The 18,807-nt window shown below is 36.2% G+C and overlaps 2 long non-coding RNA genes across 2 annotated transcripts in view; both read right to left on the reverse strand.

Annotated features, from left to right (window-relative positions):
* The window catches only part of LOC131547811 (uncharacterized), a 181,390-nt gene that overhangs the window by 10,762 nt on the left and 151,821 nt on the right, over nucleotides 1-18,807 (reverse strand). The window lies entirely within an intron of this gene.
* LOC131547800 (uncharacterized) lies at nucleotides 1,573-3,336 on the reverse strand. The gene is made up of 4 exons (XR_009273018.1): nucleotides 2,687-3,336; nucleotides 2,396-2,530; nucleotides 2,215-2,279; nucleotides 1,573-2,130 (listed from the first exon to the last, which is right to left on the reverse strand). It is a non-coding gene; the product is annotated as an uncharacterized LOC131547800 (long non-coding RNA).

Here is an 18,807-nt window from a genome sequence, read left to right on the forward strand (position 1 = left end):
TAACTAAGAGCACCTTTTTAAACACCTTTATACCACCTTTCCGTATATGTTTGAAAACTGTGTCCAACATTATTTAGTAAACATAGCACAAGTAGTTGTCTTGCCAATTTTCTGTTTGATACTATAATCAGACTTTGATTTATAGCCATTTGAAATGTTACATTTTTCTGCTCTTCCAGGGGTCTCTGCTGGGCCCCTGGGGATTGAAGGGCTGCAAAACATACACAGATCTATTCTCATCATGGACAACAAACTGTGTTGAGTTGCATTTATGTCTGAAAATTTATTTTAGATTGTCTTTTCAACAACTTGCCATTATGTAAGTTGTGGCAAGTTAGAATAAGAATGGACCCCAAAAATCGCCATTTGGAACGGGCTCCATTTATTTAATTAGATCAAGAACAAGAATACAGTGCTGACAGTAAACAAAGACACCAAATTAAACAACCAATACATATTGTGACACTTCATTGTACTATTACAGTATTACGCCAATGTGTCATTCAGTAAGACAAGGTACAGACAGACAGTGCATAGTTTATGTGCAAAGTCATACAATTCGTGCATTGCCAAGAATCATAGCATAAAATACCCTGAATTTGTAAAACTCTTGTCAAAAAAATTGCATCTTTGTCCTACTCAAGTGTTGGATATCAGTAATGTACATGCTCATCTTCATTATAATATTCATGTTGATCTTCCCCTGGTAAATCATCCTCAGGTATGCATGAAGTGCTTGTAATAATTTAGTCCATACAGTCTCTTCTAATGCATCTTTCAGCCTTCCCCTAATGTAACAGAGTCATTAATATGACCTAATGATAATGGCTTAATTAAAACAATCATGGTAATTATATGTATTGTTTACAAAATTAAACGGTGTATGTACCAAACACCATCCTTAATACAGAATATTCACCATACTTTATTATCCAACACCATGTGCAATACTTTACTGGAGGATACAGCATAAAAACAGCTAAAGTATCATAAAGACAAATCATATTCAAGAGAAATAAAAAATAGTTATTTAAAACCATATTATATAAATCAGATAATCAGATGAAACCACCCAAATGCATGCATGGTGAAATGTCTTGAGCATCATAGAATCACATTCAGTTTCCTTCTCATCATCAGAGCTCTCCTGGTTTTCTTTCTCTTGCTTGCTTGTCCATGTCCCTATCATAAACTTCTTCTTCAATGTCATGAACAATCTGCAGTTGTTATCCATCACATTACAGTACTGACGAACAAAAGAAATGTGACCAATTCAAATCAAATCACTTTATTGTCACAATACCATGAACACGTACAGGTTTTGAAAGTCTTCTGTGCAAACTGCAGCATGACATTATGGATGACACATATTGAATATATATTCAACATATGTAGTTAAAGCTATATATGTGCATATATATATATATATATATATATATATATACACACACACACACACACACACAATACATGTAGAGAACAACATATGGTAAATATTATACTATACAGAGCACGAAATGAAAACAATAATAAAACACAATAATTACAGTACACATATACCTTTGCAGTGCAAACAGAATGTCAGGGTGCAGAATAATAGTGAGTCAGAGTCCAGTAATGTAAGTGATGGAGTGCAGTGCATAAGAGGTTGGTGGGGTGTGTGTGGTGTTAATGGTACGAGTTCAGTTCAGTCTGATTGCTTGTGGAAAGAACTTGTCTCGCAGTCTGCTGGTGCGGGTACTGTTGATGGTAATGGTGAAAGCAGTCCATGGTTGGGGTGGCTGGAGTCTGATGGTCCTCCGTGCTTTTTTCACAAACCACCTGGTGTAGATGTCCTGAAGGAACAAAATCATTTAGGGTGCTGTAAATCAATAAACAATATATAATATTATTTATAATTGTTGCACTGGACTTTCCATTGATTCCTGTTGAATGTTGTTGGAGGTATGGGCTACCACTATCTTGCAGTTGTTCAGTTGGTAAGTTTCTTTTATGGGCCGTAACATCTGAGCTGTCGCAGTAGATCTGTTCTTGAATGCAGTCTTCACAGCAGATATCTGATGGGTTCAGGCAGCAGTGCTTCACTTGGTGGCCACTGAATTGATATCTTCAACAACTGGCTTCATCCTCCTTCAAACAAACAGACAAAACAATAAGTCAATGATAACTCCAGAGAAATAGTGTTGGTGAATAGGTGCAGGTGTCAGTACTCACCATATTCGGTCATTTCCTTCCCAAATCCCAGAGATGATGCACAGCTGATTTGCTCATTCTAGGAGCTATGAAAAAAAGATGTGTATGCGAAAGATGATAACTGCTGACTTGAAGAGTCCTTTGAGAGATCAACATCAAATGCTGTACTACATTTAACTGTATTTCTTGAATACATACATACCAATGGAAATGTGCAAATTTTCAGTTCTCTGTCTTCTCTGTTTGGGCACAAGAAGACCATGTTCATTCCCAACAGGACTGGTTTGACTGGCTTGCTGTGATTGATTTTCTTTGTGTTTTTGGTCTTCCATTTTGGCTGTAAAACAAGAAAATATCTATTGACCCCATGTTTAATTAATGCTGTTGGTTAAACATATAAATTAAGACAGATATATTTAAGTTCATTCACCAAAAGATTCAGGTCAGAGGATTTGATGAATAAATATTGATTACAATTTTCTACAAAGCTTACCTGGCGAGTGCTCATCATGACAAGAACTTGCTGACCCTCACTAGCAGCTGTTCAGTTGACAAAACTGAAAAAGGCCATCATGAAAACTCTCTGTTTCTACCTTACAACAGAGCAAAAAGAATGTCTGAGTGAGTGACGGAGTAAAGGACTAAGATGAAGAGAAATAGGCAAAGAAAGGCAGAATTGTGTGTTTAAGTTTAACGAAAAAGTTTTTTTTTTTTTTTTTTAGAAAAAGCTGTATCAAGCTATATTTATATAAATTATTTTAAACATGAGTCTATACCGCAGCTATTTAACATTTAATGACAGAGTAACAACATCATCAGAATCTATTTTCATTTTTTTAACATTTAAAAAGACAGAGGAACAATATAATTGGAATTAATTTTCCAGCTGATCAATCAGAATTCACCTGACTTTAAAGAGCTTGAGCATTTAAAGTGGCAGACAACAACTTAACTGCAGCGTGTATAATAATAAACTGAACTTTATCATTTGTTGGTGTGGATGCTAAAATACAGCAGTCCTCATTATAGTATATATAGTGATCTGATTTGGCCAAATTAATTGAAGATCTGATTTGTCACGTGACAAGTTAAACTAGCATTTCCAGACTCTTGCTTAGACAGATGTGTTCAATAAAAATCAACACGGACAGCGTAAGACTTTGTTGAGGACTCTTCCTGAAGGGGCCGTGGGATATGTAAACCAAAGTTTAAGAAACATCAAATGCTGTGCAAAATGTAACTGCCGTAAAGTTCAGTCAAAGGGTTAAGACCAACACAGACGTACCATTGGAAATGTTTGCCTTTCCAGCTTTTGGTCTTCTCCGTAAACACACAAGATGGCCAAATTCATCCCTCTCCACAAACAAGACAAGAGTTCAACAGGCCTTCCTTTGGTCTTAGCTGAAACAAAGAAAACAGAAAATGTTGAACCTTTGAAGGACTTTAGCCTCCCTGGCAGCTTCTTCAGGTTCAGCTCTGGGAGCTTCAAGTACAAGTTACCTGTTAATATTAGCAGCTTTTTGACATAACCGATCAAAATTCGATTCTGAGCTTTGAAAATACGCCATGATGAAAAAGAGAAAGGAAGAAAGAGAGCAAAAATGTGTAAATTAATTATGAATAACAGTTCAGAAAAATAGGCAAGGAAAAGCTGACAGAGAGAGAGAGAGAGAGAGAGAGAGAGAGAGAGAGAGAGAGAGAGAGAGAGCTGTTGATAAACAGCTGCTGGACACTAAAGGTTGTTGTAGGAGATGGAGATGTATGTGATCTGAAGAAACTGCAAGACAAAAAAATATTGAATAACATTTTTTTTTACATAAAAGTATTAAAGGCATGGCAAGTTATGTGATTAACTACAAATACCACATTAAAACTACGTTACTGTGGTAAAAACATGGTAAATGTGTTTTTGTGCTTTAACTACAAATAGTACACAGTAAAAACACAGTTACTGTGGTGAAACAAGGTAAGTGTTGTGGATACCGTGTTTTAACTACAAATACCACATTAAAACTACGTAACTGTGGTAAAAACATGGTAAATGTGTGGACTTTTACATGATCACTTTCCAACCACAGGCTAATTTCAAACAAATATCACAATGAAAACTAACTTTATAATGCTGGCAGGGTCCACTTGAATGATCTGAACGTCAAACATGTTGAAATAATGGGACAAACAGTGTACAGTATCGATTTGAAACACGACATAATTTCATTCATAAATACTACGACTAACGTTACTTTACGAGACGGGTGGAAACTCTACCTGTACGTGTCTTGAAGTTATCTAAAATCCATATCTTTTTAGCAATAAAACACTTCGAATAGCCGGGAGAATTTAAAACGCAAATAGCAAGCATTTTAAAAGAAACCCACAATGCATTTAGGCGAAAGTATCTGTAGCATCTCCTGTTGCCGGTAGGGGCGCTAATCTAGGGAACGCTCGTATGGGTCGTATTTGAGGATAGTGACAAACGACCTCTACGGTCGTATGAGTTGGAGGACTTGTTGTTAAAAGATGAAGGTACCACACCAGAGGTGAGAGACGAGTGTATGATATCAGTTACTATATCAGATAGAGAAGAAAAACAAGCTTTGACCAGGTGAGTAGGGAGTGGATCTAACAGGCAAGTGGAAGACTTAGATTGTTTGATAAGACCTGATATTTCATCAATAGTTGGAAGTTCAAAACTGTTAAGTCCTCTCTTCTGACAACCTCCAGTGTCAGAAGAGAGGACTGTTATATAATTTTGTTTTTTTAATTTTGTTGCTTTTGCATTGATTGCATTAATCTCATTTAAGTACACAACATATAATCTTCCATATCCATAGTATAATATATTTGAAGATAATATAACTGTATCTTTTATAATGTCCATTATTAATATGCATGTTAACAGTTTTTTAGTGTTTTGGACCACATTTTTTGTCTTTTTTTAAATATTACACATTTGTATACTAAAACACAGTGAAAGCTGACACAGACAGAGTCTTGGGTATCCTGAAGAAGGATGTATCGAAAATGTCTTGTTAACTCTGAAGAAATTAGAATAATGCCTGTCTAAATGTCAAGGAATGGTCAGTGCTATAATGCATTGTGTCAGACTGGCATTCATTTTCTCCCAAATTCTACAGTAAAATCTCATGAAACTTGACACAGACAGAATCTTGGGTGTCCCGAATAAGAATGCATTGAAAATGTCTTGTTAACTCTGAAGGAATTTGAATAATGCCTGTCTAAATGTGAAGGTGTGCTATAATGCATTGTCGCAGACTGGCATTCATTTTCTCCTAAATTCTACAGTAATATTCAGGTTTTGAGAGGTAAATTCGAAACAAATAAATTCAGATACATGGTTTCCAAAGTAAAATAATTTCAAAGGGGTGAATTCAGAGCAAATAAATTCAGATAAATGTTTTCAAAATAAAATATTTCAAATGTCCTTGTTTTATCTCATCTTTTATTTTCAGATTTTTTTTATTTTATTTTATTTTTTTATTTTATTTTTTTTTTTACAGATGAATGGTTTTGCTTTTTGAGCATTTGTTCTTTGGCTGAAGTTTGCCTGGGAAGATAAAGTTCAGTTAGTTGATGTAGTCAACTATACACTGTAAAACCCAACAGTTAGGGTAACTCAAACCGTTTGAGTAAACCGATTGCCTTAAAAACCTGACAAGTTTTTAAAAACTAATACACAGTAAAACCTCCAGTGTTTAATCAACACTCCCAGTGTATATATAATCCACACTCAGAGTGTTAAAAAAGTAACACTGAAGCAGTGTTAAAGTTAATGAGATAATTAGTTTAGTAATTGAGTGATGATTGAGCATTAATGAAGAACACCTGCTGTTAACAAACTGAATCACTGAAAGAAAGAGAAAAAAAGAGACAAGACGAGCAGAAATACAAGAACTACAACTGACTTCAGTCACAGCCTTAGATGAAATCAACACAAGAAAGAAGACATTAAATCTCTCACGATCTCAGCAGAGGATGATTAATAAACAACTCCACAAACATCATCACCAGCTTCACACGTTACTAACCAGACTGACTTTGGATGTTGATGTTTTAGTTTTGTTTGAATTACCATTATCGAGGTCAGTGTTTGCTTTAGTTGGGCTCTTCTTTTATCTTGTGTTGATTTCATCTAAGGCTGTGGCTGAAGTCAGTTGTAGATCTTGTTTTTCTGCTCGTCTCGTCTCTTTTTTTCAATGGTTCAGTTTGTTAACAGCAGGTGTTCTTCATTAATGCTCAATCATCACTCAATTACTAAACTAATTGTTTACTAAACTTTTTGTGGACAAACTGTTTAGAAAGTCCTTTCTATAAACTGACTATCACAGAACCAGTGGCTTTTAGAATCGCTTTTACTATAATCAATATGTTCATTCAATCAGAAATTAGACACAATGAGTCTATGTTCAATCTCTACGAGATCAGCTCACTAATAGATGATTGTTATTATAAATACATAACAACCAACTACTGATCGTTTCTTCTGGCCTTTTGAGTTATAAGAAACATGTTCGAAGAACACATGGTTACAACAGCCAGAGAAAAAGAGAAAACAAAACAACTAACACTGAAGTCAAGGGTCAAGAGCCCAACTAAAGCAGACACTGATCTCTAACATGGTTACTTCAAATGAAACAATGAATCAACATCTAAACCTTAGTTAATTCTCAATAAGATCTTCTGCAGATGTCTGACAGAAATAAAGTCAGTCTGGTTATTAATAAGTGGAGCTGGTGATGCTGTTTGTGGGGTTGTTTAATCAGATCTTGAGATTTAATGTATTTTATTTCAGTTGATTTCATCTAAGCATGTGTCTAAAGTCAGTTGTTGTTCTTGTGTTTCTCTTTCTGTCAGTGATTCTGTTTGTTAACAGCAGGTGTTCATCACTAATGCTCAATCAGCACTTAATTAATCACTTAATTACTTAACTGCAATGTATATCTTATTTAGTGAACTCAACTGAAATAAGTTCAGAGTACTTAAATGTTTTAACCTCTTAACTGTCACCGTCCACCCTGTGGGACGCCTACCTTTACTTCACTATTTTACAATTAAATCCTAATCTAATCATGACAAACTATATATCGTTGGAAAGGTCTAAGACTCCTAAATAGGTATTTTACCACTTTTTCTGTTAAAAAATTATGTAGGAAAAGTAATAGATTAATTTATGACCAGAGGTGTCAAATCCAGGGTCAGAAAGTAAAAGTCCTGCCATGTGTTTATTCCACCCATGAACTCAGCAGCTGATTTCACCAGAGGAGGAACCAACTCATTCCTTTCAAGTCACAAGCAAGTTTCGAGTCAAATCCCAAGACCTCAACGAGTTGAGGTAATTAAGAGATAATTGAGAGACTAATTAAATGATGATTGTGCATTAGTGATGAACACCTGCTGTTACTGTGAATCACAGAGGATCAGATGTTGATGTTTTAATGGTTAAAATGATGCCACCATCATGTAGATCAGTGTTTGCTTTAGTTGGGCTCTTGACCCTTTCAGTAACTGAGAATGGATTGCTTTTAAGCAGTTGCAATATTGCTTCACAACAAACATTTGCACATTGCTGAATTAAAAGCTTGAGGAAGCAGATGAGCTTACACTTTTGGCTTTTATGTCACTTGAATGAACATCATGAAGGTGTTTCTCTTTGGTTTATTTACTGATGTTCAGCGGTTACAGAACTGCAGGAATTTACTATTAAACAAATGCCATTGTAATATTAAATATTGGAAAAAATTAAGAATTATATTGCTCAGGCTTTTAGACATGAACACTTATCATACGATCCTCAACAGTGGTGACAATAATTATTCATACTGTGGTGTTACCCAGCATGCATTGCAGCATGAAGCATTTTGTTGATTGTCACCATTGTTGAGATTCATACGCTGGTTCTTGATGTCTGTGTGTGTCTGAGTAGGACTGGAGTTTAAATATTTAAATGCATTAGATTTAAAATTCTTTCTCTATAACTACTACAGCAGTAAATTCATTGCGTACTGTGGTTTCACAGAGTTGTTTATTCAAAAGCAGAACATAAATTTAAAAAATGAAAAATGTTGTATGTATGTGTATGTATATATATATATATATATATATATACACACACAGTATATTGGATGCAAACAGGTAAGCACCTGATGATTACCTCATCATATGAAAACAACTAACAGTTGCTCACTGCACAGCACTGATCTCTCCGCTTTACAACAGCACATGCATTGCTACAGAGAGATCTAACACAGGAGTCAAGGGTCAAGAGCCCAACTAAAGCAAACACTGATCTCCATGATGGTGGCATCATTTTAACCAATAAAACATCAACATCTGATCCTCCGTAATTCTCAATAACAGCAGGTGTTCATCGCTAATGCACAATCATCATTTAATTAGACACTTAATTATCTCATTAACTTTAACTCTTTGAGGACTTGGGATTTGACTCGAGACTCATTTGTGACTTGAAAGGAATACACTCAAAAAAATGATTTGGTCTAAATTGTTCCAGTGTTCATGTGTTTCCACACTACAGAGTGTTCAAGTAGAATTGAAGCAGTGCTGGAGTTAAGGAGATAATTATGTGATGATTGATCATTAATGATGAACACCTGCTGTTATCAAGAAGAATCACCGAAGGAAAGAGAAACACAAGAACTACAACTGACTTCAGCCACAGCTGAAGATGAAATCAACTGAAAAAAAAGAAGACATTAAATCTCTCAAGATCTGATTAAACAGCATCAGATTGACCAGATTGACTTTATTTCTGTCAGACTTCTAGAGAAGCTCTTATTGAGAATTAACAGAGGTTCAGATGCTTTATTGTTTTGTTTGAAATCACCATCAAAGAGACCAGTGTTTCCTTTTGTTGGGCTCTTGACCCTTGACATTTTGGTGTTAATATTACGTTGGTTGCTTTAATTGTGTGATCATTTAAAACATTACAAGAGGCATAGTCTCTCCAGAGGTGGTGGCGCATGCTGCAGAACCTTTTGAAGCAGCGGTGCTTGCTTCAGTTTCCTGCAAGGTGGTGGCACCCAACAATACATTTACAGCCTGTCATGTAGCGGTTGGAGGAGACGTGGATGAGTTCTCCCTGTTTCCTGACGGTACTGCTGTAGAACCTCCAGAGGTGTCAGTAGTATCAGTCTATGAATCCTTGTCCTGCCCTGTCATGGCCATGAAAGCCGTCTACGAAATTTTGCCCTGTCATGTCACAGCTAAGGAGGCCGACACTGAACTCTTGCCTAAGGAGGCCGTCACTGAACTTTTGCCCTGTCATGTCACTGCTAAGGAGGGCGAGACTGAACTCTTGCCCTGTCCTTTCACGGCTAAGGAGACCGTCACTGAATTTTTGCCCTGTCATGTCATGGCTATGGAGGCCGTCAATGAACTCTTGTTCTGTCCTGTCACAGCTATGGAGACTAATTATGAACTTCCTGTGTTCCCTGCCTCGGTCCTTGGGTCCGTGCATGTTCTCTCTCCTTTTTATGTCTCCATTCTCCCTAGGTCCCAGGCTCTGCTGTGGGTTCCTGATCCGTCGTGGTGGGCTCCGGGTCCGTCTGCTCCGCTCTGGTGGTCTTCGGGTCCGTCTGCTCCACTCTGGTGGTCTTCTGCTCCACCTGTTCCGTCTGCTCCACTGTGGTGGTCCACTATCTGGCTCTGGTGGTCTTCTGCTCCGCCCTGGTGGGCTCCTGCTCTATCTGCGCCGCCGTGGTGGTCTGCTGTCTGGCTCTGGTGGGCTGCTGCTCCGTCTGCTCCGCCCTGGTGGGCTCCAGCTCCGTCTATTCCGCCCTAGTGGGCTCCTGCCCTATCAGCTCTGCCCTGGTGGTCTTCTGCTCCGCCCTGGTGGGCTCCTGCTCTGTCAGGGCCGAGTATTGTATGCATTATCGCTGCCCTACAGAGCCTTGTTAGTTTCCCTAGTCTTGCCTTGTCTTGCCTGTTTCGGATTGTGTTTTCCCCTGCCTGGACTCTTGCTTACGATTTGGATTACCTCTCTTGTCTAACCCCTTTTGATACTGTTTGCCGATCATCGACCCACGCTTGTCTTTGTTTACTCTCTGTCTCGCCCTTGTTATATTTGTTTGCCACTGTTCGACCCTGCTTGTTTGCCACTTATGACCACGTCTCTGCTCAATAAAAGCTCGCACATGGATCCACATGTCTCTCGTCTCGTCAGCCCCATAACAATATTATACAGTACAGTACTACAGTATAAAAAGCGCGTTACACCTGGCTGGGAAGCATGTTTGAAAAGATGGATCATAATTTATAGTCACCACATGTTTACAGGAGGTTGTAAAAGTGCTTTGGAATTTGGTACTGTAAAATGTGCTATGTGAATAAATTTAATTGACTATAGCTCTCTATCACATGCAAACATTTAGGTTATAAAGTTTGTGACCTTTTACTCTGCAGCAAGAGCGCACATCAAATAACAATATGCAAATCATGTGCTATAGTGAATGCATGATTTGAACATTATTTGTGCTGTAGTTTTGATTAGATCATAGTGTAAACTGCAAGTTTAAGATAGTAAAATAGTACTATACTAATCAATAGATTCATGTGGTAATGCTGACAGTCCTGATAACAGCTTCACACAAGACATGAACAACGTTTCCTATAATTTCACATAAGGTAGATTTTCTGCTTCCCTTTGCTTCACTTGCCTTCATGACATCCTTTGCAATGTGTAAAGAGTTTTTCTGTTTTTCAGCGATTTTGCGTCTTTTCACTGCAGATAAAGTATGAAAGTTTATACCCGTTAGAGATATATTGAGTTGTTTCAGCTTAAAAAGAAAAATCATTGTACACAACAAAAGTAACATCCAGTAAAAAAAAAAAAAAAAAAATTATGAAAATGACATTGACTTTGCATCCTGATATTTCTCTATTTTTCTTTTTTTTTAAATATATATTTTAAAAATGTATCAATTGAAAGCATCTTCACTTCGTTCATACATTTATTTTTCATCATGAAGGGTTTTCTCATCATCTTTTGTGCCTTCAGATCCAAACATCTTCTCTTCTTCTCAAGTAGAACTGTGTAGAGAGTTTATGGATTCAGAGGTTTGTCCCACTGCAGCATGTTATCAGGGCTTTAAATGATGAGGGTGTGTCAGAATGACTGGCGAATCTGATCATCTGCTGCACTGTGTTCTTCTCTGAGTGTCCTGATGGAGGCATTGGCTCTTACTGGAAATGAACAGCTATTACTGCATTAGAGACAGGTATTACTGGAAATGAAAGCTGTTTCAGTTGGCTAAGTGGTTGTCAAGATGCACCTCACATTCTGTCTGCTGATACTGTTTTTGTTATGGGTGTGTTGACAACATAATGATTTTTTTAGCCTGTTAAAGGCCGATGATTTTGAAAATGAAATATAAACACAGAGATCACACAAAAACCATCAGCAATAAGAAGTGGAGAGATAATGTTGTGAAATATAACACTGTTGTACATAAGATGATGTGCATGAAAGGCTGTGAGTAACATTCTGAAGCAGTAAATCTAACTGTTTTTGCAATGAACATGATTATGCAGCGATTTCAGTTTTATTGTTTTTGTAATAAAATTATTTTTTATTTTTAATGAAGAGCAATAAAAAGTTTTTGTTTGTTTCACATGAATGTATAATATTTTTAGGATGTTAAACTTTAAAGTTTTTTATTTATTCAAATGAATGATTTTAATAACTTAAAGTGTTCATTTTGAGAGACTACTGTACTTAAAAATGTACCTATTATCAATATTTCAATACAATAATATTTAAGTGAAACAGGTTCCAAAACAACAACACTGTAAATGTAAAATGGACTGAGAGTCATCATGTTTATTTGGATTAATGTAATAAGTACTTTGTTTATCCTAAATGTTAGTAAAATCTGTAAAACGAAACCTTTCCGAATAAACATTGAGTAAATTCCTTTAGGGGCAATATCAATAAAAGAAAGAGGTTACACTTTATTTCGATAGTCCACTTTAGACATTCTACTAACTATAAGTAACTTTGTAACGACATGTCAACTAATTCTCATTAATATGCAACTACATGTCTACTAACTCTCAGTAGGGTAGGTTTAGGGTTAGTAGAATAAGTTGACATGTACTTGCAAAGTTTCTGATAGTCAGTATGTAGTATGTTGTGGACCCATCAAAATAAAGTGTTAGAAGATATTAAACAGACAGTCTACTAATACTCTAATGACTGCTAGTCGACATGTAGTCGCAAAGTTACTTACTGTTAGTAGAATATCTAAAGTTGACTATCGAAATAAAGTGTTACCAAGAAAGACAATAAAGACTTTGGACTTATAACATTCTCATGCCAGTCATATAATATTTTTATAATAGAGTTATAATAGAGTTATATATAGAGTTAATTGGGTTGTAATGGTCATTTAAGCATTCTGTTCTCAATTAGTTTCTCGTTATCAGATCATTCACTGATATCGCAATACTAACAGTCCCCAATTCCACATCTAACATATTTCGCTTTATTTAAAGGAACTGCTTGCCTACAAAAACGAGTACATTTCATGAATGTACTTCATGAATGATTTTTGTTTTGTTTTTGAATTAGTCAGTGAACATGTTTCTGAGTGATTAATAGTAATTTAGTCTTGTCTTTATCTTTATAAGCCTCACTAATAACAGTCTAATGTGAGGCGATAACCTGCCTTCAGATAAATACATCAGGAATTTATAATAAAAATACCATCTATCTGGAAATCACACAGTTCAGAGGATAAGGCAACAACCCACTAAAATATTTACGAGGCAGATTAAAAAAGGGGTCTACTAGATGAACCTTCTTTGGTTTTATGTGGTAATATAAGTCAATCCAGTGAAGCAGGTTAAATGAATAAAGCAGCTCGGAATGGACGAAACAGGGTCCAAAACAACAGTGTAAATGTAAAATGGACTGAGAGTCATCATGTTTATTTGGATTAATGCTTAATACTTTATTTATCCTAAATGTTAGTAAATTCATTCTGATCGACAAATCTGAACACACTATACAGAGTTTCTCACTGTTGTTGCATAATGTTTTACAAAGCACACTTATCTACTTTGGGTCCTACATAGGCAACGACCAGCACATTAACTATTGTGCAGTGCCGTTTACTTTATAAAGCAGTAAAAGTGCCCCTTTCTGTGATCAAAACCAGTCGTCTGTGGATGAGTCTCTTAAACAAGGACTGGTGGGACGTTGTCCTGCTCCACTTCACGGACGCAGAGTAAAAGCAGAATTTTTGAATGACCAAAACTCATTTATGACCCTTTAATCACCAGGAAGAGCAGCACTTTCCATGCGTCATACGCAGAGGTGTAAAGTCCAGGGGCCAAAGAGTAAACGTCCTGCCATATGTTTATTCCACCCATGAACTCAGCAGCTGATTTCACCAGAGGAGGCCAAGTCATTCCTCTCAAGTCAAATCCCAAAATGGGGTGGGGCGACACATTAAGGTGGGGCGACATGTGTCGCTCCGCCCACCTTCAATTTCATTGGTTTATAATACAGCAGAGCTTATTGGTGTAGACGTTTGCGCATGCACATTCTTTTATATACGTTTTTATGAATGATCTACGCTGTTTGGCTGTACTACAGACATATCAAGTGCTAACAACAGCAATTCTAGTTAGAATCAATTAGTAAATGTGTTTTTTAAATTGTTGTTTAAAGAGATGAGTTATAGCCTACGTTGCTTAATGCGTCACAAACTTGTAGGTCATAAAGTGCTAATAAAATGTTTTCATGGCAAGCTCAATGTTTCCTTGTTTATATCTTAATAAAATATGTGAGCCTATATTGATTCTCTTACAGTATTTACTATAAGATAGGAACCTTTAAAAACTGTAAGTGTCCGTGACATCAGATATTAAAAATACAATTATTTATGTATCCACACCATGCACACACAATGAGGTTCTAATCTGTGGAGGGGATGAATTTAGATTCAGTTATTAATACTCAATCATTATACCCATATAGACCTGCATAACTATCAAATAGTAAATCACTCAGAGCTGTAAATCTGTGCAATCATGAGCACTTTTAATGAGTAAATGAGACCTTCTCTGTGATTAATATTTTTTTTATTATTTATTAAAGACTATAATAGGCCTGACTACTAACAATCTAAAATCAGACCTAATATAGTGCAGTGATTCCTTGTTCTTTTTAAAGAATTGAGCAACAAAACCAGAAATTTAATTTGTGCATATAGCCTATATAAGTATAAATAAAAACGTTGCAGAGTAAATATATGAACATTTATTGCTTAAATAGCCTATGCACTAAAGAACATTAATAATAATATTTGCTGTAGGTCAGATTTAATAACAGCTGTTTTAGTAAAACAAAAACTTTTAAAATAGGTCTATATGCAAAAAAAAAAAAAAAAAAAACAGACCTAAGACTTGCTTGTGACTTGAAAGGAATGACTTGGTTCCTCCTGTGCTGAAAACAGCTGCTGAGTTCATGGGTGGAACAAAAATATGGCAGGACTTTTACTTTCTGACCCCTGGACTTTACACCTCTGGTTAAGCTGCTAGTCATCATTTCAGGAGTGACTTGTCATTATGTACACAGAACAATCTGTCCACTCCAGGATATAATGTGCATGTTGGGAGGGACTGTTTGTACAGATTACTGTTGTAGTGAGTGCTGAATTACAGCAGAGAGCAGCAAATTACACTGCTCTATCCATCTAACAGTGACATGGCCATTTGTACTTTGTGTTTGAGACTTCCAGGTGTCATTCGCTTCCAGTTATTTTACATGTACAAAAACAGTCCATTACACTGCTTTATTTTGCAAATAGTTTTATCTTATTATAAGAATCATAAACCCAATCATTTGCAGCACAAACAGTTTTACCATTTACACGATTTTGTTATTCTTCTAGTCATTTCTAGCTAATGAATCTGAAGTCTTGCACATTCACAGAAAATAACATACTTCCATGTTGCAAAATAAGGTGAACAAGAGTTTTATGATGACCATACAACTCATATCATCGTCATCAAAGAGGAGAGAAATGTTTATGTATGTTTTAAATATTTTACATGAATCGATATGAAGGAGACGACATGACATGCAAACACAATCAAAAATGCTCCTGCGATGCACTAAACCATCAAAGTGTGTCAACAGAGAATGGTTGCGAGAGGTTGTGGGTGATTTTCTCTGAAAGCAGAAGTGAAAGGATGTGGCATCCATATATAGACTGTAAAAGACCCTGCTAATCTCTAGATCACAGGGTGTACCTCAATCAATTTCTAGGCCTTTCCCAACTATGCACATAAAATTCCCACAGTGCATCAAAACTATTTCACTATTATATTGTACAGGCCAAATTAATTTTTCCATTTTTGACTAGGGGTGTCCCCGAATAGTCGATTCGATGCTTCGATTCGAGGAGCCTGATTCGCCTACCAATCTCACAGTCGAATATTCGCGGGCTGTTATGATCATGCCATTTTGGCTGTATGGTTGTGCTCAGTGTCTGATTTCACATCGAACTACCGGTTTTCTCCCAATAAGTTAATATACAGCCTATAATGATAATGCTGAAGAATCTTAAAATAAAGAAGCTTTAAATAAATATTTTAACGTGTATATATATATATACAGTGCACAGCATAAATGAGTACACCCCCTCTAATACTTAACAAATTCAACAATTACTCTTTACTTAGATGACATGTTAGGGTACTTTGGAGATATAATGTTCCAACAAACCTGCTTGATCAATTACCAAAGAAGAATGTCCAAATTATTCAGCAAAATAAGAATTTCTTATCAAAGTGATAAAATGTTGTGTTGCAAAAATGAGTACACCCCCCTGAAAGTTACAAAAAAAAAAAAAAGTACAGATTTAAGGCTATTTTTGATCAACAGGTGAGTATATTGAACCAAATATTTTAAAGACCAGTAATTTCCTGACAATTAAAAGTGTTATATAGCCCACTGAATCATACTCAGACTTAATGCTGGCAGTAGTGGAACCACTTGGGAGAGAACTGCCAGGTGACTTACTTCTTAGCATAAAAGAGGACAATGGTACAAGAGGAATACCAAATTATTGTACCTCAACAATGGTGACTATTACATTTTTTTTAACATTTTAAATCATGCTGCAATGCATGCTGGGTACTAGAATAGTACAAAACTCATCCATGGATCCCAGCATGCATTGCAGCATGATTAAAAAAAAAAAAATGTAATAGTCACCATTGTTGAGGTTCACAAGCTGATTCTTGATGTCTGTGTGACTCTAATTGCTCCCATAGATTAAAACTTTTTTTGTGTACAAACTGCTTGGAAAGTCCTTTATATCAACTGACTGTCGCAGAACCAGTGGCTCTTAGAATCACTTTTACTATAATCAATACAACATCCATTGAGTCAGAGATTAGACACACAATACATCCATGTTAACGCTAAGATGAGATCAGTTCACTAACAAATGATTGTCATTATAAACAAATAACAACCAACTACTGATTATTTTCTCTAGGCTTTTGATTTGTAACTAATATGTTGGAAGAACACATGGTTATAACAGCCAGGGAAAAAAAAAACAGCTAAAACAGAACTAACAACTAACACAGAAGTCAAGGGTCAAGAGCCCAACTAAAGCAGACACTGATCTCTAACATGGTTACTTCAAATGAAACGATAAATCAACATCTAAACCTTAGTTAATTCTCAATAAGATCTTCTGTAGATGTCTGACAGAAATAAAGTCAGTCTGGTTATTAATAATTGGAGCTGGTGATGCTGTTTGTGGGGTTGTTTAATCAGATCTTGAGAGATTTAATGTATTTTATTTCAGTTGATTTCATCTAAGCATGTGTCTAAAGTCAGTTGTTGTGTTTCTCTTTCTGTCAGTGATTGTGTTTGTTAACAGCAGGTGTTCATCACTAATGCTCAATCAGCACTTAATTAATCACTTAATTACTTAACTGCAAGTTTTAAAACTTACATGGTTTAAGCCAAAGGGAATTGGTTTACCCAAACGGTTTGAGTTAACGTGACTAGTCGGGTTTTACAGTGAACTTGTCATTTTAAATTTTTAAAGTGATATTGTTCATTGCACTTTAGTCTATTCAACTTTATTGTCAGTTAAGACAACTTCACAATTTAAGTCCACATAACTTGACATTTTAAGGCATTTTAAGTTTGTTGCCTTAAAAATTTAAGTTGGCTCAACTTTCTTTTTTTTTTTAACAGTGTAGGCCTGAAGTTCAGTAAACTCAAAAAAGCTTTGCAGCTGGTTGCTTCATTTTTTTAAGTTAACTCAACTTTTTATTTTTTACAGTGTGAGAATCTAAAAGATCTGCAGACTGGAGGGGTGTCACTGATGTGAGAGCTTTATCTGCTATAGAGGTCACACCTCTGGGGTGTCAAAGAGCCAATGGTGTCTTGAACTTTTGGAGGGAAAGTTTTACGACTCTTTGTCTCTGAACATGGTAATTTGCATAGGTAATTCGCCTGGGTTAATGCACAAACTACTAAACATTCTTAGGACACTAATATGTTGCATAGGTATCAACATGTAATATTCACTCTCAATTAGATCATCCAAAGACGAATTGATAGAGACCAAACATGGTATAAGTGAGGTGATCCTAACTAGTGATCTATCGTAAGCATGCATAATATACAATGCACAAGAACAGTAATAATGTACACAATGACCTGAAGATAGGTGTTCATTCAAAGAAAGGTTTTTCTATGAATTAATTGGAGAAGAGTCCATTTTTATGGCATAATGTCTTTCCTATAGGAAAAAGGTAGTGAGAGTTGCTCTGCCTGCATTCTTTTGAGCAATAAAACTAGTGTTATCTGATGGGTTGCCATGGAACCAGAGGCCTGTTCTGCCTTTCTTAGGTGTTAGATGCATTTCAGGGGAAGGGTCCACAGACCCTCATAGTTGGCCCTTTGGTTGGTTGAGGGGGCATAAGAGATTATTTGTTAAATATAACAAATAGTTGTGTGTCTGATCGGTCCAAACGCTACACTATCTTTTAATCAAAATGTAAAACATTATTTACCCCGTATCTGCGAGGCGTCCCCCACATAGCACATGTACGTCTGCAAGATGTGTGTTAAAGAGCTCTTGATCTGGAAAGCATCTGCTGTCTACAAACGTCTGACAAACGTCAGTAAGATGTCAGTTTTACATACATTCGAAATCATGAACATCTTAAAGACATCTAATAGACGTCTATTTGACATCTAAAAGGAAACGTCCTATAGACGTTGTAAGGGAGCCAGTGGTGTGTCAACTGCGTAAAAAAGGGGCCCAAGGAAGTTCTAAAGAGCATAAACACCACTGTTCCAAATGCACCGGCGGATGGAGGTGTACAAATAAGGTGACGTGACAATGGAGTCAAAAAAATTCAGAGTGTTTATTCCCAGGAGTGCAAAAATGAAGGTTTCCTTCTAGTGCGCCAAATATATTTACAATGAAAATTCAAAAACATAGCCAAATGGTTGTTTGATCAGTTTGTTTTTATGTCAAACGAATTGACCCAAAAGACAGTGACTCCAAAATCAACTCCCCACTCACTCTA

The sequence above is a fragment of the Onychostoma macrolepis genome, chromosome 01 (genome assembly GCF_012432095.1).
Source record: "Onychostoma macrolepis isolate SWU-2019 chromosome 01, ASM1243209v1, whole genome shotgun sequence".
In the NCBI taxonomy this organism is placed as follows: domain Eukaryota; kingdom Metazoa; phylum Chordata; class Actinopteri; order Cypriniformes; family Cyprinidae; genus Onychostoma; species Onychostoma macrolepis.